Source organism: Arachis ipaensis, chromosome B06 (genome assembly GCF_000816755.2).
Source record: "Arachis ipaensis cultivar K30076 chromosome B06, Araip1.1, whole genome shotgun sequence".
NCBI lineage: Eukaryota > Viridiplantae > Streptophyta > Magnoliopsida > Fabales > Fabaceae > Arachis > Arachis ipaensis.
Window position 1 is genome coordinate 49,963,062 of NC_029790.2, and position 26,152 is coordinate 49,989,213.

Sequence of the window (26,152 nt, forward strand, 5' to 3'; positions counted from 1 at the left end):
TTTAGTTAAAGCCTATTAATTATGACCATAGTTGAGTGATACTTAAGATTGTCTCTAAAGTAGTGAAAGGCCTATTTGGTTTGGATTATACCCTATCCCTTCTCGTACCATGTTTCTTCATCTTATCATTGGCGTGTATATGCATAACAGCCCATGACATGAATGGTAAATTCAATCGGCATCTTTATCCACATTTAATACCCTTCCATTGTTCCCTCCCAATGGGTAATAATAACTGCCATAATTGTGTGTTACTCTCTCTTCATTTTTTCGTCCTACAACATATATCAAACTAAGTTATATACTACTAATCAAAACTAGGTTATTATAATTACCATTTAGCACTATTGGTAGTAATATATATTAGAAAGGGTATTATAATATGCTAATTTTGTTAGAAATCGAACCCATATAAAGGTTATTTCATTTCTAAAAAAATATTTTTTGGATTAGGAGGACAAAAAAATTCAATACGTAAATTTAACATTCAAAAAATATTTTTTATTAATTTTATTTTTTAACTATTTAACTCCCTTGTCTACTAAGTTCTATATTAGTCAAATTAGTAAACATCTACATATTTGGGAGTGGATCCTCTCTAGTGGAAAAAAAATTGGATAGTGTCCAGTGTAGGATCTCATTCTTCATTGCTCTCTCTCCTATTTAATTTTGGTACCACTTATAGAATTAAAGGTGAAAAATCACACTTTATTCTCTCATGTGTTAAAAAAAATTAGAGAGGATCCATTTCCTACATATTTAGATGCAAGCATGCAACAATAAATTGTTGTTTTTAACAAGTGATTTTGGAGGTTGGTTAATTGGTCACATTCTTTTCATAAAATGGATTGAATTTGTCTGGATACAACAAAATAATTTTATTAAATCTAATGAATGCATCGCTCTAAGAAGTCTATTTCTTCAGAATTTTGAACTTCTATGGCTCAACTCTTTACTGTTTTTTTATTTTTTATTTCTTACGTGTTTATACTATTTAAACCGAACACCCCTTGCCCTTTATTTTTAAAAAGAAACGTTCAAAAAGTAAAGAAAGTGGTGAAATTGAAAAACACAAACTTGATATTGAAAGAATTTCAAAAACAACAAGAACTGAGCAAAAAAAAAAAAGATATCTTCGGAAACGGATACTTCTTATTTTTTTGCAAAGAAAGGTAAGAATTCAAAGAAAATCAACGAAACCGAAGATAAAAAGATATTGGTATCGAAGAAATCCCTTGTAACAATTTTTTTTATTTTAGATGATGGAAGCGACGATTACGATATATAAAAAACGCTCGATTTGAAAATGTCGTACGAAATGATATGTCATAATTTTTTTTGATACATGACAAATGATAGAAAAGAAAGAATATCTTTTCCCTACCCTCTCAATTTGTCGACTTATCTAAAAATGATGGAAAAAAGAATAGACCCTTTAACAAGAGAAAAAATTTTCTATGATAAATTGAATAATTATTGAAACTCTCAAAATGAAGAAAAAAACTAAGCAATGAAATTCTAAACATGGCAGAAGTTCTAGATAGGGAATTTATGCCATTAAATATATTCCAAAAATAAATTAGATTATACAATAAAGAGACTCAAACAAAAAAACTTACCTAAACTATATCATCCTTTCCTGAATGGACCTTATCGTAACCGAATGAATAATTTTTTGTTATCCTCAATTAATAATATAACTTATAAAAAAATGATATTTGGATAAATAAGATTCATGGTCTCCTTCTTTCTAGTATTCAAAAAACTAGTTATTTTGAAGAGAACAAGGATATATTCAAAAGTTATTTTTAACTGAAATTAATTTTTTTTAACTTAATCCATAAATTTTCTAAAAAATCAGTATCAACCTTGAATTTTAAAGGACTTGTGTTCTTTCCGGAACATGCACACATAACACCTAAAAAATTAAATTCTTATTTGATGCAATTCCAACAGATCTAAAGGATAAAACAATTATAAAAATGTATTGTAATAAAGGAAATCAAAAACAAGTTTTCCGATGGCCTTACAAACTAATCGATGAAATTCAAGACCTCGAAGAGGGAAACAAAGATGAACAGAAGTATAGAATTCGTTCACAAAAAGTCAAATGTGTAGTTATTTTTACTCATACTGAAAAATCAAAAGATTCTAATCCTTATGGGGATACTAGAGAAACAAATAACACTGATAAAACAGGGGAATTAGCTTTAATACGTTATGCACAACAACCAAAATTTCAGCAAAAAATAATAAAAGGATCCATACGTGTTCAAAGGAGGAAAACTATTACTTGAAAAATTTTTCAAAAAAGTCTGTATTCACCCTTCTTTTTGAATAAAATTGAGTAACTCCAATTTTTTTTTTTTGAAAAATTTTGAATCAATGAGACAAATGCTTTTTCTGTTTGATGTGAGGATTTTTACTGGTTCAGAATTTAACAAAATAATTTTGTTTTGAGCATAGCCCAAACCGACAATCGATCCTCAAATCAAAGTTTAATTTTGGTTGTCACAAGTCCAACTTAATAAAAATAACCGAGAGTATTAGTCCCGAGTCATTCTCCCTAAGAATTACAATCGAATGTCCAATTATTGGATATGAGGTTCAAGGGGGGTTTAGGTTGATAAAACAAGAAATTAAAAAGACAAGAAATGTAAAGAAAACAATTAAAAATAGCAAATACTTAAGAGAGACATTCATGGCAAGGATTGAGAATATAGGCTTTCTATCCTAGTCATTAATCATAATACAATAATTAACAAGAGTTAATCCTATTTTGTCATCTCCAACATAGAAAGAAGGTACAATGTTATCTTCACATTGAGAGAAAGTCAAATAAGACTAGTTAATCTCTATCCAAAAGTCCTAATCAACTTACTAATTGAATTAGCAAGAGATTAGAGTCAATAGAAACGATATTAACTAACAACTCTAGATCACCAACATAAGTTGGGTGTTAATGACTCAAGAGGATCTAATTCCTCTTTCCAAGCCAAGAATGCTCAAAAAGCTACTCTAATATCCAACCAAGCATTTTGTCAAACACTTGGAAGGCATAAAAGGAAAGTATGGTAAATTGCAAGAAATAGTAAATTCTACCACAACCCAATGCAAGAAATCAATAATAGCAACTCGAACAAGCAAGAAAAGAACATAAAACCTCAAATTGCATTAAAGGAAAGGGGAATTAACAAGAGTTCATATAACGTAAAAAGTGGTAAAATAAAGGAAATAACAAGAGAAACTAAGAAGGTTGAAACAAATCAACAAGAAAAAGTAAAGGAAACTAAATCAAAACAAGTAATTAAACCTAAATCTAAGAGAAGACTGAACTAAGAACCCTAATTTCTAGAGAGAAGAGAGAGCTTCTCTCTCAAGAACCAACCTAAGGCATGTTTCCTACACTTCCTAATTGCTCCCCCCTTGTTCAACCCTTAATTCTACATCAAATAGCCTTAGAAATGAGTTGAATTTAGGCCTGAAAAGCTCAGAAATCGCCCCCAACATATTCACTTTAATGAGGTCACGTGATCAGCGTCACGCGTGCGCGTGGGTGACGTGTGCGCATCGCTGGCAGATCTCCTCCTCATGTGTACGCGTGGGTGATGCGTGCACGTGGCCTTCAATTCAGCAAATCCTCATTTCCTCATGAATTCTCCACTTTGCATGCTTTTCTCTTCACTTCTTCCATCCAATACTTGCCTTATGAACCTGAAATCACTCAACAAACATAACAAGGCATCGAATGGAATTAAAGTGAATTAAAATTGGCAAATTAAAGGCCCAAAAAGCATGTTTTTATCTCTTAAGCATAAATTAGGAAGAATTACAAAACCATGCTATTTCATTGAATAAATGTGAGATAAGTTGATAAAATCCCCTCAATTCAACACAAGATAAACCACAAAATTGGGGTTTATCAAACCTCCTCACACTTAAACTAAGCATGTCCTCATGATAAACTCAAGAAAGAGACAAAGGGTATCAACATTTATTCAATGCAACCTATCTACATGCAATCTATCTATATGCATGTAACTACTTGGTCAAAATAAATCAACTTCCAAGAATATATATTAACATAAGGGCTAAAGGTATTAACAGCCAAATCTAACCCACAATTGAATTCAGTTATTGAAAATAATTTATAAACTTGCAAGAAAGGAGATGATCATGGGTGAAAACATGTAATTGAGCAATCGAACCCTCACCGGATGTGTATCCGCTCTAGTCACTCAAGTGTATAGGGTTGATTCACTCGATTCTCCTCTAATCATGCATTCTAAGATTTGTTTTTCATCTAACAATCAACAATTATTTAATGCATGCATACATATATCATAAGGACTTATCCATAGGTTGTAATGGGGCTAGTGTCAAGGTAGGATTGAATATGTTTAGGTGAGCTTGAAATTTGAATCTTTGATTAACTTACGCTTTCACCTAACCTACAACCTATACAATTCAAAGCTAACCTAACTACCCATTCTTCACTTTTTCACACACTCATGCATTTTCTTTTTTATCACAACACATATGCATTGGTTATTATTACTTTACTTTGGGGCATTTTGTCCCCTTTTTATTGCTTTTCTTTTTCTATTATTTTTTTCTTTTTATTTTTCTACATTTTTTCTATTTTTTTCTCTTTTTCTTTTTATGAATTATATACAAAGGTACCAATGCATATGGTTTAAACATTTAATGCATGAGTATGTACCCAATTCCCAAAATTTTCAATGAAAACTCAAAATACACTTTTATCTCACCCAATGTTCCCAAATTTTCCCTTACTTAAGTGATACACACTCTCACTAGCCTAAGCTAATCAAAGATCCAAAAAAGGGACATTTATTGATTTTCACTTAGGGGTAGTGATGTGCTAGAATTAAGAACAAAGGGTTTAACATAGGCTCAAAATTGGCTAACAATGGAAGATAAAAGGTAGGCTATTTGGGTTAGTGAGCTATTTGAAACGATGGCCTCAATCATATAAGTACATTCATACACAAAATAATGGATATAAAGAATTAAACAAATCAAAGATTGCAATCATAGAAAGAGAATAATACACACAAGAATGAAAATAGTGGTTATATGATGTAACCACACAATTAGGCTCAAAACTCACATGCTTATGTGTTCTTAGCTCAAAAACATGTTCTACAATATATATAATTCAGCAAGTTCTAAAAAAAATTTTTTTTTAACTCAATTGGGGTGCCTATAGATAAAGTCTTTGGAAAATTTTATTATTTTGACTAAGCTTATTATATATATGCAAAATAAGAAAATGCATCTAAAAATTCTAAAAGACCCAAAAATGAAATGCGAAAGTGTTAGGATTAGAAATTTGTTATCCAAAAATGTGGATTGCTCGGACGACCTCCCCACACTTAAAAGATTGTACTGTCCTCGGTGCATTCAAAGATGAGCAAGGGTATACGACAACTCTCTGGATTGCCACCTTCAGGTGGTGGATCAACCGGTTGCTGCGTGTTCTTTCTCCCGCTTCCGTTTTAGTTTATGATGACTCACCCATGAAAAATAGGAAATAGCACCGTAAGATGAGAAAATGTAAAAGCAAGGAAGCATATATTGTTGGAATGAGGTAAGGACCACTAGAATGGAGTGAGTGAATTAGTGTGACATTAAGGAAGAATAGTGTGTGAGTTCAAAGTTGCATGCAGTTTAGAACACACACACTAGCATAGAGAGCTATGTCACAATTACACAAAAGAAGGGTGCACTTCACTCATTCTAGTGTGCTTGAGATACTTCGAAGAGAACTTGTAGGTTAAGACAATCAAACAAGAAATGAAGAAGTATAAAAGCATTCAAGCAGTAAATCAAGCAATTGTGAATTGGATAATGAATGGACATTGATTGATGTGCAAGTAAACTTAATGAACAAAATGGTATATGAAACTTAAACAACAATAAATGACATACTTTGAATTTTATTTGCAATACCTAATTGACATAAAAGTGGAAGACATTGGTGTTATGGAACTTAGGAAAAGAGAGATAGAAATTAAAATCAATCACATAGCATGAATGGACCACAAAGCTTAAAAGGCACAAAAATATGTCACTAGGTAAGTGTACAATCCAATTTCACAATTCTAAAATCTCAATGAATGGAATAGGTGATGTAAATAAAAATCGATCATAAGCAAGCATCTCCTAACAAAAAATGCATTGATAATACATAATCGCCTCATCATAGATAAAGAAATCAAATCACACGCTGGCCAAAACATGCAATTCAAAAGATTTAAAATGCTTTGAAGGCAATGTCACATGTACTTGGTGTTCAAAAACATTAAGCATGAAGAACTCAAAACAAGCAACAATTTATAACCTCAATAAAGGAATCCAACAATGAATAATTTCAGCATCAAGAAATAGCAAATCAAATCAATAATCCCACACTTACCACCTAAAACAAAAATTAAGCTAACTAACTAACTACTAACAACTAACAAACTAAAGAAAATAATGGTAGATTGTGAATGGTAGTGTTGGATGATGGTTGAAGGGTAAAAAGAAAGAGAAGAAGAGAAAAAAAAGGAAAGAAATAGAAAGAAGAAAAGTAAAGAAGTGAGTGAAACAGGCAGAGCATCATGCGTACGCATCACGTCACGCGTATGGGTGCATGGTAGAAATAAGGTGTGACACGTACGTGTCGTCAACGCACGGGTGAGTAAACAGAGAAAGGTGATTCGTATGCTGGGTCAAAATTGTACTACACGCACAATTTCATCACACTACACGCCCAACTCTCTGGTTTTTGTACTGCACCTAAAAAAATTGGGGGGTCAGGCGTAAGCATGGGCGACATGTACGCGTGGCTGAGTGCTCTGTTTTTCAAAATTTTCCAAGTTCTAGCACCAAACCAAGCATTCCAGACCTCCAAACAGCAACCAAAATACCATCAAACCTTATTTAACATACTAGGCTACTAAATAATCCAAACAAAACTAAACATGAAATTAAACTTATTTTACCACTATTTACAAAAGAAAAAAATGAAAAGAGTTTACCATGGTGGGCTGTCTCCCTCCTAGCACTTTTATTTAAAGTCCTTAAGTTGGACCATTGATGGGGTCCTTGCTATGGTGGCTTATGCTTGTGCTCATCCTTGAATCCCCACCAATGCATGCATATCCAATGTCCACCGAGATTCCAAATTAGGTGCACAAAGCTTTCAAGCAAATTCAAACAAGTGACAAGGCTCCAAAGTTGTTGATTATTGAATTGAATTCCGGGGACCTAAACCTTGTTCTTGCACCCATCTTCTTGTTGACTACCGTAGTTAAATCCGGGTGACAAGACTTGTGAATTCTCATTGAAGCACCAAACTCTCCTAGATCCTCTCAATTCAATACTACACCATCCCTTGCACTTAGATTTTGGTGATTCAACCATAAAAAACTTTGAATTGTGATGCCTACCACTAACCAACTCTTTCTTGCTTTTTATTCCACAAATATTCCTAAGTTAACCATCCGTTTCAAGCAAACCATATTCAAGTGGAATAATAAAGCTAAGGGATATGAATTTTACCCACATGAATGGTGTAAAGGAAGATGGTGACTTAGGAAGAGGGACCTCCCCATACGTTGACAATGCGAGGTCCACTCCCTTGTGCTCTTCTTTGGTTACCTCCACCTCTTGACAAGCATCTTTCATGTTCACCTCTTGACAAGGCTCTTCACATTCAATCACTTCCTCACCAACCTCTTCTAGCTCTTCTCCATCCTTCATGTCACAACTTAGAGTTAATGTGGAACTTATCTCAACGTCAATCTCAATTTTAATGGGAGAAGACTCCTCAAATTCAAAAGGATCATGTGTTGGTGTGGAATCATCATCAAGAGGAATATTTATTGGTTGCTCAACTTCTTCCAATTCCTCATCATTCACCATATGCTTTAGAGGTTGCGCACCCTCCTTGACATTGCTTTCAAGCTCAATGGAAGAAGGCTCAATACGATCATCGAGGTGATTTGTTAGTGTGGACAAGAACTCATCAATGGTTGAGTCTAATTCTTGATCAACCTCTCCTAATTCTTCAACTACTCCTTCCGACTCAATTGTCTTAACTTCCTCCCTTGGTTGCGATTCTTGCTTCAACTCCTCTTCTTCACCTTGAAGCTCCAAATTCTCCTTCTCATTGTGCTCCTCAATTAATCCCCCACAATTAGCAATAAGGGTGTCTTGGATAGTGGAGCACAATGATGCCAACTGGCTCATCACTTCAGTTGAGCTAGCCACGACCTCCCATTGCTTTTGGCAACGAGTTAGAAGTTCTTGTTGTTCTTACATTAGGGGTTGGAGAAATTCGTCCAATGAAGGTGGTGGTAGAAGAGAGGGTTCATTGTTTGAGGAAAGGTATTGTAGTTGGAAGGTGGTTCATATTGGTGAAAGTCTTGAGGTGGTGTATATAAAAAATGGTGGTTCTTGGGAGTATTGGTGTTAGAATGGTAGTGGCTCTAAGTATGGTTCATTTGGTGGTTTGTATGTTGGATATGGGTTAGGATCATATGGAGGTGAATGGTGGTAGGAGGCTTGTGAGTATAGTGGTTGAGTGCTATGTTGAGGAAAGGGGTCATATGTGTGTAGTGATTGTGATTGACAACCACAATGAGGGTCACCACATCAATTTGGATGATAAGCATTAGGAGTTGGATTATCACCTATAAGAAAGTTGATCAAATGCTTGAGGCTCCTCCCACCTTTGATTGTCCCATCTTTGATGCATATCCTCATTGTAGCTTTCATTCCCTACAACATAGTTAGAACCAAACTCATAGCAAAAGTGGTGAGAATTCATAGTAGCAAGAGAAAATAAAAATAAAAGCTAACAAGAAACAAAGAAAGCAAAGTTCTACAACTAGCAAAAACTAGCAAACAAACCAAAAATCAAGCTATTCACAATATTAACATATGTACAATAACCAATAACAAGCATACATTGCAATTCCCTAGCAACGGAGCCAAAAACTTGATATGAGGATTTATACCAGTTCAGAATTTAACAAAATAATTTCGTTGTGAGCATAGCCCAAACCGACAATCGATCCTCAAAACAAAGTTTAATTTTGGTTGTCACAAATCCAACCCAATAAAAATAACCGAGAATATTAGTTCTGGGTTGTTCGCCATAGGAATTGCAATCGAATGCCCAATTATTGGTTATGAGGTTCAAGGGGGTTGGGTTGATAAAACAAGAAATTAAAAAGACAAGAAATGTAAAGAAAACAATTAAAAATAGCAAATACTTAAGAGAGACATTCATGGCAAGGATTGAGAATATAGGCTTTCTATCCTAGTCATTAATCATAATACAATAATTAACAAGAGCTAATCCTATTTCGTCATCTCCAACATAGGAAGAAGGTACAATGTTATCTTCACATTGAGAGAAAGTCAAATAAGACTAGTTAATCTCAATCCAAAAGTCCTAATCAACTTACTAATTGAATTAGCAAGAGATTAGAGTCAATGAAAACAATATTAACTAAAAACTCTAGATCACCAACATAAGTTGGGTGTTAATGACTCAAGAGGACCTAATTCCTCTTTCCAAGCCCAGAATACTCAAAAAGCTACTCTAACATCCAACTAAGCATTTTGTCAAACACTTGGAAGGCATAAAAGGAAAGCATGGTAAATTGTAAGAAATAGTAAATTCTACCACTACCCAATGTAAGAAATCAATAATAACAACTCAAACAAGCAAGAAAAGAACATAAAACCCCAAATTACATTAAGGGAAAGGGGAATTACAAGAGTTCATATAACATAAAAAGTGGTAAAATAAAGGAAATAACAAGAGAAACTAAGAAGATTGAAGCAAATCAACAAGGAAAAGTAAAGGAAACTAAATCAAAACAAGTAATTAAACCTAAATCCAAGAGAAGACTGAAGTAAGAACCCTAATTTCTAGAGAGAAGAAAGAGCTTCTCCCTCTAGAACTAACCTAAGGCATGTTTCCTACACTACCTAATTGCTCCCCCCTTGTTTAATCTTGAATTCTGCATCAAATAGCCTCAGAAATGAGTTGGATTTGAGCCTGTAAAGCTCAGAAATCGCCCCCAGCGTTTTCACTTTAATGAGGTCACGTGATCAGCGTCACACGTGCGTGTGGATGACGCATGCGCATCGCTGGCAAATTCCCCTCTCACGCGTGCGCGTGGGTGACGCGTGCGCGTCACTGACAGATTCCTCCTCACGGGTACGCATGGGTGACGCGTGCGCGTGGCCTTCAATTCAGCAAATCCTCATTTCCTCGTGAATTCTCCACCTTGCATGCTTTTCTCTTCACTTCTTCCATTCAATACTTGCCTTATGAACTTGATATTCCTCTAGAAATATATCAAGGCATCGAATGGAATTAAACTGAATTAAAATTGGTAAATTAAAGGCCCAAAAAGCATATTTTTATCTCTTAAGCACAAATTAGAGAGAATTACAAAACCATGTTATTTCATCGAATAAATGTGAGATAAGTTGATAAAATTCCCTCAATTCAACACAAGATAAACCACAAAATTGGGGTTTATCACTCTTCCAAAAGGGGCTAAGGATAAAAACAGGATTAGAAAATTCGTATTATACAGAAGAAGAAACAAAAGAAAGTCACGAGGAGGACAAAAGAACAAAAAAAGAAGAAGAGGAAAAAAGACGTATAGCGGTAGGAGAGGCCTGGGATAGTTTTATAGTTGCTCAAATAATAAGAAGCTTGTTATTAATAACCAATCGAATCTTAGAAAATATATTGTATTGCCTTCGTTGATAATAATTAAAAATATTGTTCGTATGCTTTTATTTCAATTTTCCAAATGATCAGAAGATTTTAGGGATTGGGATAGAGAAATATATGTTAAATGCACCTATAATGGTGTTCAATTATCTGAAACAGAATTTCCAAAAAGGGGGCTATTAGACAGTATTTAGATGCAAATTAGATTTCCTTTTCATCTGAAACCTTGGCATAGATCTAAGCTAAGATCCACTAAAAAGGATCCAATGAAAAAAAAAAAGGGACTTTTGCTTTTTAACAATTTTGGAAACGGAAGTGGAATTGCCCTTTTTCACGTTACCCAAAATCCATTTGGCTTCTTTCAACCCATTTTAACGAAACTAGAAACTAAAAAAATGACAAACTCATTTTTATCAGGTTCTCGGGATTTTAAATGCAAGAACAAAAATGTTTATAAATTTTTTAAAAGAAAGAGCAAAATAGAATTAATAGATCATCAAAATTTTTTTATTTATAAATGAAAAAATAAAAAATTCCCAACTTTAGTTCTACTTACATTCAAAAAATTCATTGGATTTAAATTAAGTCAAAATCAAAATGATTCAACAATGAGTAAAAAAAATCCAACGATTTACAAATAAAATACTCGAATAAACTCTATTAATTGGACAAATTCTTCATTGAAAATAAAGATATAAATGCTAAACAAAATACAATCATTAAAAAAATGAAAAAGATTGCAAAAGAAAAGAAAAGGGAGAGTTTCACAGCAGAGAGAAATATTATTTTGAAGAAAGCCTGTAAAACCCGGTTAATTAACGACTAATTAGTTCATAAATGAGAATTTATTCTAGGAAGCTAAAAAAATGTGATTTTTATGGCTTAATATGATAGAGGAGATTAAAATAAGAATTTTGATACCAATTTTATAGAAATCGGCCCAAGATTGGACCGAACGGGCCAAACCGGGCCAACTGGACCCATATTGGGCCCTTGGTCCAACCAAACTAAACCTAAAACCCTAAAAACAGCACTCTATCTCCTCTAAGACCCTAAATGCACGCTGAAATGGTATGAGCAAGGGGAGGAACACACTCTCAAAGTTCTATCTCTCACTTGATCTTCAAACTACCATAACTTTTGATCCGGAGCTCCGATTGCCGCACCATTTGCAGCCACGCATTCACCGCGACGAGCTCTACAAAATCCACTACTTTGTTTTTAAGGAAAGCTACGAATCTAGTCAAGTTTTCTCAGCCTTAAATTCGAATTTTTGGGTAAAAAGTGTTAAGATTTTGGGCTCTTTGATGTTATAGAACCCAACTAGCTTGAAGGAGAAGAGTAATCTTGTCTACTTGACCCTTGTGTGTATTGATGGTTGGTTGGAAATGGTATTGTTGGGAATTGGGATCAGAAATTATGTATTATATGGTGTTGTGTTTGAAGTTGAATTACTTGAGTGAAATTGGTTAAGATGATGGATTGGTGGGTTATGATTTGATAAAAATGTCAATGTATGGGTTGAAGAGGCTTGAGGTTTGTTTTTGGAATGTTTTGGTTGATTTTAAAAAGGGTTGGAATTGGTTTGCTTTGAAAATGGCACTTTGTGGTTTTGTATGAAAATGTGGTTTTTAGGCACACTTTAATAGAGCATAACTTGGACTCTGGATCCCTGTTTTGTGCTAAACTTGTTTAGAAATAAAATTTGATCTAGGATGTTTATGCCATTCGAAAAACGGGCAAAAAATGATTTAAAACGGAGAAGTTATGCCCGTCAGAAGATTGGGGTTGAAAATTGTGAATTCTGCATTGTTTTTAAATATTCACAACCCACGCATGCATGTAGCCCACGCGTACGCGTCGATGAGTGAATTCAATTGGCCCAGCCAAAGTCCAGAGAGTTGTGCGAGAAGTGTGCTGGTTTTGTTTGTGGGGCACAAAACGCACCCACGCGTACGCGTGGCTAACGCGTAGGCATCACTTGGCTTTTCTTCCATCCACGCGTGTGCGTGGAGGGATGCGTACGCGTCATTGTATCTTGATGCATTCCAAAGTTGATTTTTGAGTTTTCAAAGCCAAATTTCATACTTCTAAGCGTTCGATCTCACCCCTTATGTCTTAAATTGTTATGATATGCCTAGCAATGGGAAGGAGCTAGGGAATGTGGTAACTTGTGAATGAAGAAAGGGGAGGATTAATGATCAATGATGATTAAAGAGAATTGTATGAGATACGGAGGATGGTGGTGGAAGTGCCTTATATGCCATGAGCCGAAGTGCTGTAATTGTTAACGAATTGGCTGGTTATGGATTGAATTATGAACCGGACGGTTGAGTTATTACCATATTATTCCCGAGCCATTATTGATTTATGGCTGAGTATGATTGCATTTATGCTTATTGAATGAAATGTGAATGTTGCACTTCCACTATCTGAGATATGAGTTTCCTTGGGAGAAAGCAGTGGCTAACCACCATGTGCTCCAGGTGGAGACCAGATACTCTGCTGACCCTATGTCGTAAGTGTGGCCGGACACTGAAAGTTTCGGATGAGCTCGCCACCATGAATATACACTAGTGACGGTGTTGGATATGAATTATGATTTATGATTGAGTATAACTCGAGTTGGGGATGCACGATAGAGGGACAGTCCAATGGTTAGCTACCAGGACTTGTCGAGTTGGCTTTATAACCGACAGATGAGACTCATCAGCCATTAGGACAGGCATTCATCATATGCATATTATGTGAATTGTCTGGAATTGCCTAACTGACTGCATACTACCTGCTAATTGTGGTTTTCAGATGCAGAATGTGAGGCTTCTCGCTGAGGCATGCTAGAGACTTCTGGATAAGCGAAGATCTTTGTTTCATGGGACTTTATTTTGGTTTTATATAGATAGTTGCTATCTCCACTAAATAATGTATATACATACTGTTGGACTCTTCTTAGAGGTTGTTTTGGAGAGCAGGTTTTGTTAGCTTGTCCTTGGGGTTTCCCTTGGGTTTCCTACTTTATGTTTATATTTATATGTATACTCTTATACTCGGATCAGTTATCTTCACGACCGGATCTTGAGTTTTGGATATTTGTGTTTTTGGCACTCTTTGTATATGGTTTCGCGTTAGTATATCCTTTATCTGTTTCGTTGCGTTATCGATCGGAGTGTTGCACTTATTTATTTAACGGTTTTGTTTATCCCTTTTCCTCAAAGGCTCCTAGTTATAAACATTCTCCACAATACTATATGTACTAAATTTTATTTTTAGCGGTCGTAATACCTCGCCACCTATGTCTTATGACTTAAGCATAAGGCCCTGTGTGGTAGGGTGTTTCAAAGCCATTTTTTATGCTAAAAAATTAGCATTAAAAAAATGTTTGGCAGATATTACAAAAAATAAATTCTCTATTAGCTTATAAGTCACAAAATACTCTTTTAGATGATAATTCGAAGCATTGTTTTATAAATACTCTCATGGAGAGAGTATACCTAAATATCTTTCTGTGTATCATTTTGATTTGTAGCATTGATGTACAACTTTTTCTTCAATCAAAAACAAAAAAAAAAGTCCATTTACAATAATCGAAAAAAGGTGGAAAGAACTTATCAAAGAAATAAAAGCCTAATTTACTTTGTTTCGCTTCTCAAAAGATCTTATGATCTTAGGAATACGAATTCTCATAAATTTTGTGACGTATCATCATTGTCACAAGCATATGTTTTATTTTTAAATTATCCGAAACCCATGTTATAAACTTATATAAGTTAAAATCTGTTTTTAGATATCATCGAAAATCCCCTTTTCTTAAGAATGAAATAAAAGATTATTCTTTTGGAATATAAATAATATTGATTTTAAATTTATATCCAAGAACTCCCCAATTCTCTAATGAATCAATGGACAAAAATGGTTGTTAAAGAGTCATTATCAATATGATTTATCTCAAAAGAGATGGTTTAGATTAGTGCCACTAAAATGGAGAAATAGAAATATCATCCATAAACATCATGTCATTCCAAATAAAGATTTGAAAAAATGTGATTCATATGAAAAAACCAGATCAATTCCTTACAAAAACTAACAATTAGGCTCATTAAAAAAAAACACAATATGAAATGATCTTTTTTCATATCAATACATTAAAGATAATAAAGACTCATATATCTCTTGATATGAATCATCATTCCAAGCAAATAAAAAAGAATTTCTTTCTTATAATTACAAAACATGTAAACAAAAATGATTTGATCTAACGAGTGATATCTCTATAAAGTGATATATAGCAAAAGATTACATTATAGATATGAAAGAAAATTTTCATAGAAAACATTTAGGTTGGATGCTAATAAATAAAGAAATATAAAATTATTCCATACCAAATGAAGAATTTATTAAGGCATATACGAATAACCCGTAGATCATACCAATCGAATTCCTTTTCTTCAATTTAGATATAAAACAAGATGTTAGTGAGACAAAAATTACTGGAAGGGAAAAATAGTTTTTAGATCATAAAAGAAATTGGAATTCGAGTTAGAGACTCGAAATCAAGTAAAAGCGGAAGACACTAGTGGGGTGGATTTGGAATCATCTCTTTCAACCCAAGAAAAAGATATTGAAGCAAAGTCTACAACATCAGGATTGGCCAGGAAAGAAGAAAAAAAATACAATAACAAAATGTTGCTAGAAATAAATCTCATTAACAAAGTTTTTTATTTTTTAATTGAATTGGAAGGGTTCCTTAAATCACAGAATAATGAATAATATCAAAATTTATTGTCTCCTGATTAGGTTGAAAAATATAAAAGAGATTTCTATAAGCTCTATTTAAAGAGGAGAACTCAATCTAGATCTTATGGAAAATCAAAAGAGTTTAAGTCTTACAGGATTGACGAAAAATAATAAATTGATCGAAAAGGCAATGTTTACTGTAGAACTAATTCGTCTGTCTAGAGAAAAGGATGAACAATTATATATATATCAAACCATAGTACTTTCATTGCTTCATAAGTGTAAGCGTCAAATTAAGAAAATATATTCAGAAAAAACTAATGTTGATAAGACGAACTTTGCAAAATCCATTCCAAGAATAAGAGATAAAAAAATAACAGAAAATAAAGAAAAAATCATTATGATTTGCTTGTTCCTGAATTCTTTTTTTGTTCTAGACGTTGTAGAGAATTAAAAATTCTAATTTGTTTCAATTCTAAGAATAGAAATAGTGCACATAGAAAAACAACATTTTACAATAAGAATAATAAAGTAAATAATTGCTGTAACATTTTGGCTGAAAATAAGGATCTTGATAGAAAAAAAATCTAATGAATTTCCATTTTTTTCTTTGGCCAAATTTTTTATTAGAGGATTTAGCTTGTATGAATCGCTATTGGTTTGACACTGATAATGGAAGCCGTATCAGTATAGTAAGGATACATCTGTACCCACGATTGAGAGGTCGTTACTCTATAATCTATATTTCTTTCTTCAATTTAGCGTAACATATCCAGTATGCGGATACAAATGGATACACGCATAGATGTGTACATTGTTAACTTCTATTCTATATTCTGAGGCCTTGATTCTAATTCAATTATATATCCTTTAGATACAAAAAGAATCGAAAAAATTGTCTTATCATCTTATATCTACTTTTATCTATATAATTATATATATAATTAGTATTTTATTTTTTAAATCGACCTCTTTTTATAGAAATATAGTATGATTTGACATCAGAATCACAAAATGTTAAGAAAATTTAGATTATTGTATATACAAAATACCTAATTTTAAATTAGTATCATTACTATTACAGATCAAACAAGATATCTATAAAATATGAAAGGAGGAGAAGAACGCTTTTAACTTATGGTGAAAAATTTATTTCTACCATAATTTTCACAAGAAAAAAAAAGAAAAAAATCCTGGTCCGGTTGAATTTCAAGTATTAAATTTCACCAATAAGATATGAAGACTTACCACACATTTGGAATTGCAGGGAAAATATTATTTATCTCAAAGAGGTTTACAAAAGATTTTGGAAAAACGACAATGGCTACTATCTTATTTTTCAAATAAAAATAGAATACTCTATTACAAATTAATAAATCAATTTGATATTTGGGAGTCAATAATTCATTAATTGAATTTTAAGAGTCATTTTGAATTATTTGATTTTTTAGTTCTTGAATCTTGATTAATTTTTTTCTTTCAAAATTCATGGAAGAATAAATCAAGGAAAAACCTATGAATGGGACAGCTAAAAGAAAAGATCTTATGGTAGTCAATATGAGACCTCAACACCCATCAATGCATGGTGTTCTTCGACTTATTGTTACTCTAGATGGTGAGGATGTTATTGATTGTGAACCATTATTGGATTATTTACACAGAGGGATGAAAAAAAATTGCAAATAATCGAACAAATTATACAATATCTGCCTTATGTAACACGTTGGGAATATTTAGCTACAATGTTCATAGAAGCAATAACCGTAAACAGACCAGAACAGTTGGAAAATATTCAAGTACCCCAAAGATCCAGTTATATTCGAGTAATTATGTTGGAATTGAGTCGTATAGCTTCTCACCTATTATGGCTGGGACCTTTTATGGCGGATATTGGTGCACAAACCCAACTTCTATATTTTTAGAGAAAGAGAATTAATATATGATCTATTTAAAACTACGACAGGTTTGAGAATGATGCATAATTTTTTCGTATCTAGGGAGTCGCGGCTGACGTACCTCATGGTTGAATAGATAAATGTTTCGATTTCTGTGATTATATGTGCTCTTGTATCTCACACTACACCGACCAATGCCCTCAAGTCCAAGGTGATTACACTCTTAGGGTAGCCAACAACTACAACAACCGTCAACCCTATCAACCTCAAAATCAAAGCAATTACTCCCATGGTAATAGCTCTAATGAAGGGTGGATGGACAATGCTCAATGAAACAACCACAATCAAGGATAGAACCAAAGCAACTCTTCTTCCCAACACCACAATAATACCTACCAAGCCAACCAAAACCACTATAATCAACCATACCAACACTCACAACAAAACTAAACCAACAACCATAGATACCAACCACCTCACCAAAGATAATAATCCAATCAACCTTCTTCCTCTTTCACAAACCAAGGTGATGACTCTCACCGTGCATTCTACCAAGAACAAGAGAGGCTTAGGGCTATGATAGAGAAAAATGAAGAGAACACTAGGAATCTCAACACATAAGTTGGTAATATGAGTGCTCAAATGTCCTCTATAGCCAAGATGCTCTCAAGGTTGGCCCTACCTCCTACCAATAATGCCAACACCACCTAAGCCTCTAGTTCTTCTAGCCTTCCATCCCAACCTATTCCAAACCAAGGGGGTAGCATCAATGCAATTACCTTGAGGAGTGGTACAACACTTGAGGAAGTTGAGCCCAAGCCTATTAAGTTGGCAGAGGATGTTCCTAATGTAGAAGTTAGTGAAACAATGGAGATAGATGAAGATGAAAAGGAGGAAGTTGCAAAGGAAGAAGAAAAGAAATTGAAGGCCAAGGAACCGAAGAGGAAGAATAACTTAGAGGAACAAATTCCTATACATTTCCCTACGGTAGCCAAGAAGGCCAAGAAGCATGAGGAGCTTGATCCTAACAAAGTGCAAATCTTCAAGAATGTGGAGGTAACTATTCCACTCTTTAATGCCATACGTCAAGTCTCAAAATATGTAAAATTCCTTAAAGATGTGTGCACTCACAATGAAAAGATTGGTGGACTAGTGATGAATCTATTAGGTAATTCTATTTCTTCTTTGATGGATGATTTTCCTGAAAAATATTGTCATCCCAGTCCTTGCTTGGTATCCTGTATGGTTGGTGAGATTCAACTTAAGGATTGTATGTGTGACCTGGGGTCATGTGTGAGCATTATGCCACTCTCGGTTTAGAAAAAGTTGAACCTTGCACCGTTGAAGCGATCTGGGGCTAGATTTGTGCTAGCAGACAAGAGTATCATTTCGGTTGTGGGTATTGCTGAGAATGTATTGGTGAGAATTTAGGACTTAATTTTTCCGGTGGATTTTTATATCTTAGAGACCCTCCCATTGATTCGGATAGGCCATCTTCTATCTTACTTGGGTGGCAATTCTTGAAGATATCCCAGTTTAAACTAGACACATTTTCTGGGAATTACTCATTTGAAGCCAAAGGAAAAGTGGTGAAGTTTAAACTAGAGGAAACAATGAGGCAACCTCTAGAGGTACATTCAATTTTCGGTTGTGACATTGTTGAACATAATGTAGTTGAAGAAAACTTTGGAAGTGATGGTGAGATAAGTGTCAATAGAGACTTGGGTATAAGAGGAGTTAGCAAGGAAAAGGGAGAGGATCCACAACTTCCAAATTCTCAAGGAAACAAGGCACCAGGTCATGGTTCGATTGACAAGTGGAAGCATCTTTCCTTAAAGGACACTCTTACCAATGCCAACAAGAAGGACAAGATGGATATCCTTGAGGATGTTCCAAAGAGGTGATCGCAAGCTCATGACCGTCTAACTTAAGGACGTTAAAGAAAAGTTCTAGGTAGGAGACACCCTACCATGGTATGATCCTCCTTGTACATAGTTTCTTGCATGTAGTTTTACTCTCTTTATTTGATTTTTTTGAGTTTGTTTAAGTATGTTTGAATTACCATTGCTTCATGAGGATTTCATTAATCTTGACTTGGTTAAGTTGGCTAATTCTAAGTATTTTTGAAGTATCTAGCCTGTATGAATGCCAAGATTGCGCTATAATTGTCTTCCCTCATGCTTTAAAAAAGGGACGACGCGCACGCGTCAAATTCATTGCTGCAACTCCCTGGTACAAAAACCAGAGAATTGTGATGGAACCGTGCGGCTGGGGTGCTAGGCGCGCAATTAACCCCACGCGTACGCATAGCTGACGCGTATGCATCCCCTGTTTTTTTCGCATACCCACGCGTGTGCTTGGACGACACGCATGCGTCGTATTCTAATGTTGGAGCTGCTGGTACAAAAACTAGAGAGTTGTGCTGGAATTGTGCTGATTTTGTAGGAAGAGCACGATTTGGCCCCACACTTACGCATTGATGACGCGTACGCGTCCCCTCTCTTTTCTGCTAGCTACGCGTAGGCGTGGATGAAGCGCTCGTGACGCACGTCTGACAGAACTTATAGGGCGCGCTGCCCTGTTTCTTCCCAATTCAATTTCTTTCTTCTACTCTTTCTTCCTTTCTTCTTCTTTCGCCTTACCACCTCTTCTCTGCCCACAACCACCAGCGACCTCAGCCACCGATGACCACCATCTCCGGTGGTCCCACATCTTCTCTTTCCTCTCCTCTTCTCCTTCTTCTTCTCCTATTCTCACTTACACTCAACCTCCCTTTCTTCCTCTTCTCAAGGTTTTATTTCTTACTTTCTTGTGCTTTTTAAACTCTTCTTTGTCATTGTATTTGAATACTCTCTATGTTCTTAGCTGCATCTTAATTTTATTATTAATAGCTCACTCTTGTTTATTTTTCTTCCTTTCATATTCTTGTATGGGTGTTGAGTTCATTTACTTTTTGAATTAGTGAATTATTTCATATCTCTTGACTTGTTTGTGCTATGTGGTGTTGCTTTGATGATTGGCATTCTATTTTAGGTTTACTACATACTTGGAATTCTCAAACTTGCTTGCTGGTTAGAATATGCACACCAAGGGTTTATGAAAAAGAGCCAACAACACTTTGGTTCATTTTTTGACCTTTTTCTTTCAACTTAGTGCCTCTTTTTCATAACACCTACGCTCTATGTGCATTGAGCTTCGTTTCCATGTTTTTTTATCATCAAATGCTCATTAATTGTGGTTTGCCATGCTTGTAGCATCATGCAAGAATGAGTGGTTCAATGCTCTCTAACCCCCACATTCTTCAATTTCTAGACTTCATTGTCTTGGAGTTAGTTGAGCCAACAGTTTCCCTATGACTCCCACCATTCTTGCATGTGTTTATCATTGTTGTTATCGATGCTTGAGTTTATCCTTCTCATGCTTTATACTTGCATGCCTCTTTCACTCTTGCATCTAGTAATAGTAAGGTGCCTCCATGATTATCTTGACGTCTTACTTGCATGTAGTAGCTACCATGTTTTTAAGACGCTTCACTCTTTAGTGGCATTAATCCTCACTTGCATTTTCTTAATTCTGGTGTTTATCTCTCTGAGTTTAATGTTTTCTCTTTTCTTTTCCCTTTCAGGATGGCCACCAAGAAAGGAAAAGAAAAGGCCCCTAAAGACACACCTACAAAAAGGCCAACTCAAAGAGCGGCCACTAAGGCGCCAACTTCCTCAAAGGCCAAGCCACTTGCTAAGTGGTTGAAGAATTCTAGCCACAATGATGAGGCAGAAAAGAAAGTTCCCGCAACATTCACCAACCCATCTACAGAGGAAATCGACACTCCGGTGTCCACTTCGGATAATGGCATAGAAGTAATCAAAAGGTGAACATGGAGACGTCCTTGTTTCACCGTCCTATAGCCATTGCGAGTGACACTCCTGGACCCACTTTGCTCATCACTGATAGCACGGAGGACCGTGTAAATTTCTAAGTGTGGGGAGGTCATTTACCGACTTTCATAGGTAACAACCCCTCTCTCCAACACCCATATCTTAGTTATCTTTGTTAGTTTGCATAATTTGCTTTTTGAAGCTAGTCGCATTGCATGATAGCTTTAAAGCTTGTACATATTCCACTTATCTTTGTGTTAGAACTACTTGGTTAGAGTGATGATTTCTTTTTCAAGAAACTGTTTTAGCGCACCCTACCAATTTGAAAAATTTTTTATGCTTAACTTTATTGAAGGAATTAATTTTGGAATAGGTTTTTGAACTAAGAACACACAAGCATGTGAGTTTTGAGCTTAATTGTGTAGTTACCTCATATAACCAGTATTTTCCATTCTTGTGTGTATACTCCCTTTTTCTATAATTGTAATCTTTGATTTGTTTGATTCTTTATGTCCATTATTCTGTGTATGAATACATTTATATGATTGAGACCATCATTTCAATAGCCACTTACCCAAATAGCCTCACCTTTATCTACCATTGTTAGCCAATTTTGAGCTTATGTTAAATCCCCTTTTATTCTTTAATTTAGCACATTGCTACCCCTAAGTGAAAAACAATAAATGTCCTTTAATTTGGATCTTTGATTAGCTTAGGCTAGTGAGATTGTGTATCATTTTAGTATAGGGAAGCTTGGGAACATTGGTTGAGGTAAAAATGTGTCTTTGTATTTTTTATTGAAAATATTAAGAACCGGATACATACTCATGCATTGAATGTTTATACCATATGCATTGGTACCTTTGTATATAATTCATCAAAAGAAAAAGAGAAAAACAAAAGAAAAAGAAAAGAAAAAAGTAGAAAAAGAAAACAATAAACAGGGGACAAAATGCCCCAAAGTAAATTAATAATAATTAATACATATAGGATGTGATCAAAGAGAGAATGCATGAGTGTGTGAAAAGGTGAAGAATGGGTAGTTAGGTTTATATTTGAATTGTATAGGTTGTTATTTGTGTTAGGTGAAGAGCTTAGGTTAATCAAGGATTCAAATTTCAAGCCCACTTGGCCATATATGCATCCTTACCTTTATCCTAACCCCATTACAACCTAAATATAAGTCCTCTTGATAAATATATACATGCATTGAATAACTGTTGATTGTTACATGAAAAACAAATCTTGGAAAGCATGATTAGAAGATAATTGAGTGAATCAACCCTATACACTTGAGCGACTAGAGTAGATACACTTCCGGTGAGGGTTCAATACTTAGTTCCTTGTTCCCTACTTTCACGAGCTTTCTTCTTGCAAGTTTGTTTATACTTCATTTTTGATATTTGAATTGGTAGAGTTCATGAATCACCATATTACCTTAGCCCTACTTTTTCATATATGTTCTTGGAAGTTGATTCACTTTTAACCAAGTAGATAAAAGCATTTGCATTAGTTGCATCTAAGTAGGAAAGTTGCATTTCATAAGTCTCATTCTCCTATGTTCTTTGGTCTTTTAATTTTTAGCATGAGGACATGCTTTGTTTAAGTGTGGGGAGGTTTGATAAACCCCAATTTTAGGGTTTATCTTGTGTAGAATTTGGTGGGTTTTATCAATATTTTTCATACTTATTCATATAAATTGCATGTTTTTGTGTTTCCTTTCTAATTATGCTTCATACTTAAAACATGCTTATTTAACCTTAAAAATGATCAATGTTAATCCTCTTCTATTACCATTCAATACCATGATGTGTTTGTTAAGTGGATTCAGGATCTATAGGTCAGGAATGGTTTAGAAGATGGAAAGGAAGCATGCAAAAGAGGAAGGAACAAGAAGAATAGAGCTTTGGAGAAGTTGGTACCGATGCACACACGTGACTGATGCGTACGCATGGCTTAGTGCAAGATTGACTGACGCGCACGGGTGCTTGACGCGTACGCGTGGCTTGAGGAGTTCATCTGACGCACACGCGTGACCCACGCGTATGCGTGACGCCCAACACGTGACTCATTAATGGAAAACGTGGCTGTCATTTTCTGAAAGACTCCAGGCCTAAATCCAACTTGATTCTGAATGGAAAAGACCCAAGAATTGATGGGAGAAGGGGGGAATCAATCATACACAACATACACATAATTTTAGCTAGTTTTGTTCGTATTTTTTAGAGAGAGAAACTCGTACTTCTCTCTAGGTTTTAGTTTGTTTTGATCATCCTTTGTTGAATTTCTGAATTGGGTCTTGTTAATTCTAGTTTTATTTACTTAATCTTAGTTCTCTAGTTATAATTTTTTTAGATCTTGTGTTGGAATTGTGTTTCTTTGTTATTTTCCCTTTTTCTTCTCATTTTATGAACTTTGTGGATTTGAATTTCTATTAGCGCATTGATGTTTTCTATGATTTATAGTGTTACTTGAGTTGTTTTCTATTGATAATTGTTAGTGGGTAATTCTAATTTATAGTTAATTTTGCAAATTAGATATGTCTTTAGTTAGTGCCTACCATGTGTTTGATGAAATGTTTTCATTGATTATGGAGTAGTTTTCTATACTCTTGGCCTAGGCTAAGGGAATTGGGTGACCTTGAGTTATTGGGTCTAATTGAATTGGTGATTTGAGAACTCTTGTTGGTCAAATTGATACCCATTAACACCAATCTACTACTAAGCTAATTAGTAGTTAGATTGGGACTTATGAGTTGAAATTGATCAAGCCTATTTGACATACTTCACTTGTAGAAGTAGACTTGATGGGCTTGGTTCCTCATAATTGTTAATATATGGTTATTAGACAAGGATGGTGATCCCAATTCCTATGCCTTAGCCAACAGTCTTTTTTATAATTCATATTTTAAACCCAAAAATCCCAATTACTTGATTCTTGTCATAGTTAGCTTTAATTGTTTACTTAGTTCTAGAGTAGAAGTAGATTTATATGTTGTCTTGCTAGATTACCACTCACTTATACCTTGCTTTAATTACTTTGATTCAGTTTCTTGCACTTTAAGTTTCGTGCATGCTAAACTTTCTTAGTTTAAATTCCTGCTCATATACCTTTCAACCCTAAAATTCTAACCAATATTGTTGGATATGCTTGCCCATGCTCTTGAGGACGACCCGAGACTAATATTCTTGGTTAACTTTCATTGGGGTTGAACTAGTGACAACCATATCAAAATTTGATTGAGGGGTTATTTGTCGGTTTAGGACTATACTATGACATTATCTTTGTTGATAAAATCTAGACCGGCGATAATATTTCCATCAGAGTTTATCAGCACCGATGCTTCGGGCTTACGGAATACAATGGGATTTGCATAAAATTGAAAATTATGAGTGTTATGGAAAATTTGATTGGGATGTTCGATGGCAAAAATGATGAATGAATGATGAAATACCATCCTCCTTCTCTCCTACATCTATCTAAAACTAATGTGTGTGAATGAATGATGAATGATCCATCCTCCTTCACTCCCAGCCTCTAATCTGCATACTGGGTTTGAAACTGGGCCAGAAATGAGCTATGAAATCGCCCCCAGCATTTTCCCTTTATTACATCACGTGACGCTCGTCACGCATACGCGTCGTTTAACTATGAGCAAGGTCACGCGTACGCGTCAGTCACGCGTATGCGTCATGTAAAAACTTAAAAACATGCAATTTACATGAATAAGTGTGAGAATAGTTGACAAAATCTACTCAATTCAATCCAAAATATACCATAAGATAGTGGTTTATCATACATTTAGTGGCAAAAAGAACGAGATTCATTAGCTCGTTATTTAGTTCAAATTCGTGAAATGGTAGAATCCATAAAAATTATTCAACATGCTTTGGAAGGAATTCTTGGCAGACCATATGAGAATTTAGGAATTCGTTACTTTGATAGGAAAAGGGAACCAGAATGGAATGATTTTAAATATTGATTCATTAGTAAAAAATCGTCTCCGACTTTTGAATTGTCGAAGCAAGAACTTTATGTAAGAGTTGAATCCCCCAAAGGAGAATTGGGGATTTTTCTAGTAGGAGATCAGAATGGTTTTCCTTGGAGATGGAAAATTCGTCCACCCAGTTTTATCATTTTGCAAATTCTTCCTCAATTAGTTAAAAGAATGAAATTGGCCGATATTATGACAATACTAGCTAGTATAGATATCATTATGGAGAAGTTAATCGTTGAAATCATTATTAATACAACAGAAATACAAGATATCAATTCTCTTTTCATATTAGAATCTTTAAAGGAGGTCTATGGAAGTCTATGGGTATTTCCCCTATCTTTACTCTTGTATTGGGAATACAAAACTAATTTTAAAAGAGAGTCTTATTCCATCTAGGGGAGATACTCGTTTATTCAGTATCAGACCATCCATATCAGTTATATCCATTATAATATGCTATTCGGTAATTCCTTTTTGATATAATTTTCTTTTATCCAATCTCAATATTGGTTTTTCTTTATGGATTTCTATTTCAAGTATTGATCCGATTGGACTTCTTATGTCAGGATATGGATCAAATAACAAATATTCCTTTTTGGGTGGTCTACAAACAGTTGCTCAATCGATTAGTTATAAAATACCATTAACTTTATGTATATTATCAATGTCTCTACGTGTGATTCGTTGATACAAAAATTTCTCGATGCTATTGCTATGGCCCTTTCCTTGTAGGATAACTTTATAGGAAAATAGGAAAGGGGAAAAATATAAAAAATTCATTATTATGCTCACTTCAAATCTAATTGAAGAACAAAATCTGATAGTTATATGAGTGAAATCAGACAGCTTCTATAGAAATAGAAATTCGAGATTCTAT

General features: G+C 34.5%; 1 pseudogene; it reads left to right on the plus strand.

The window, feature by feature from the left end:
* On the plus strand, positions 16,968-26,055 carry LOC110263325 (annotated as a pseudogene).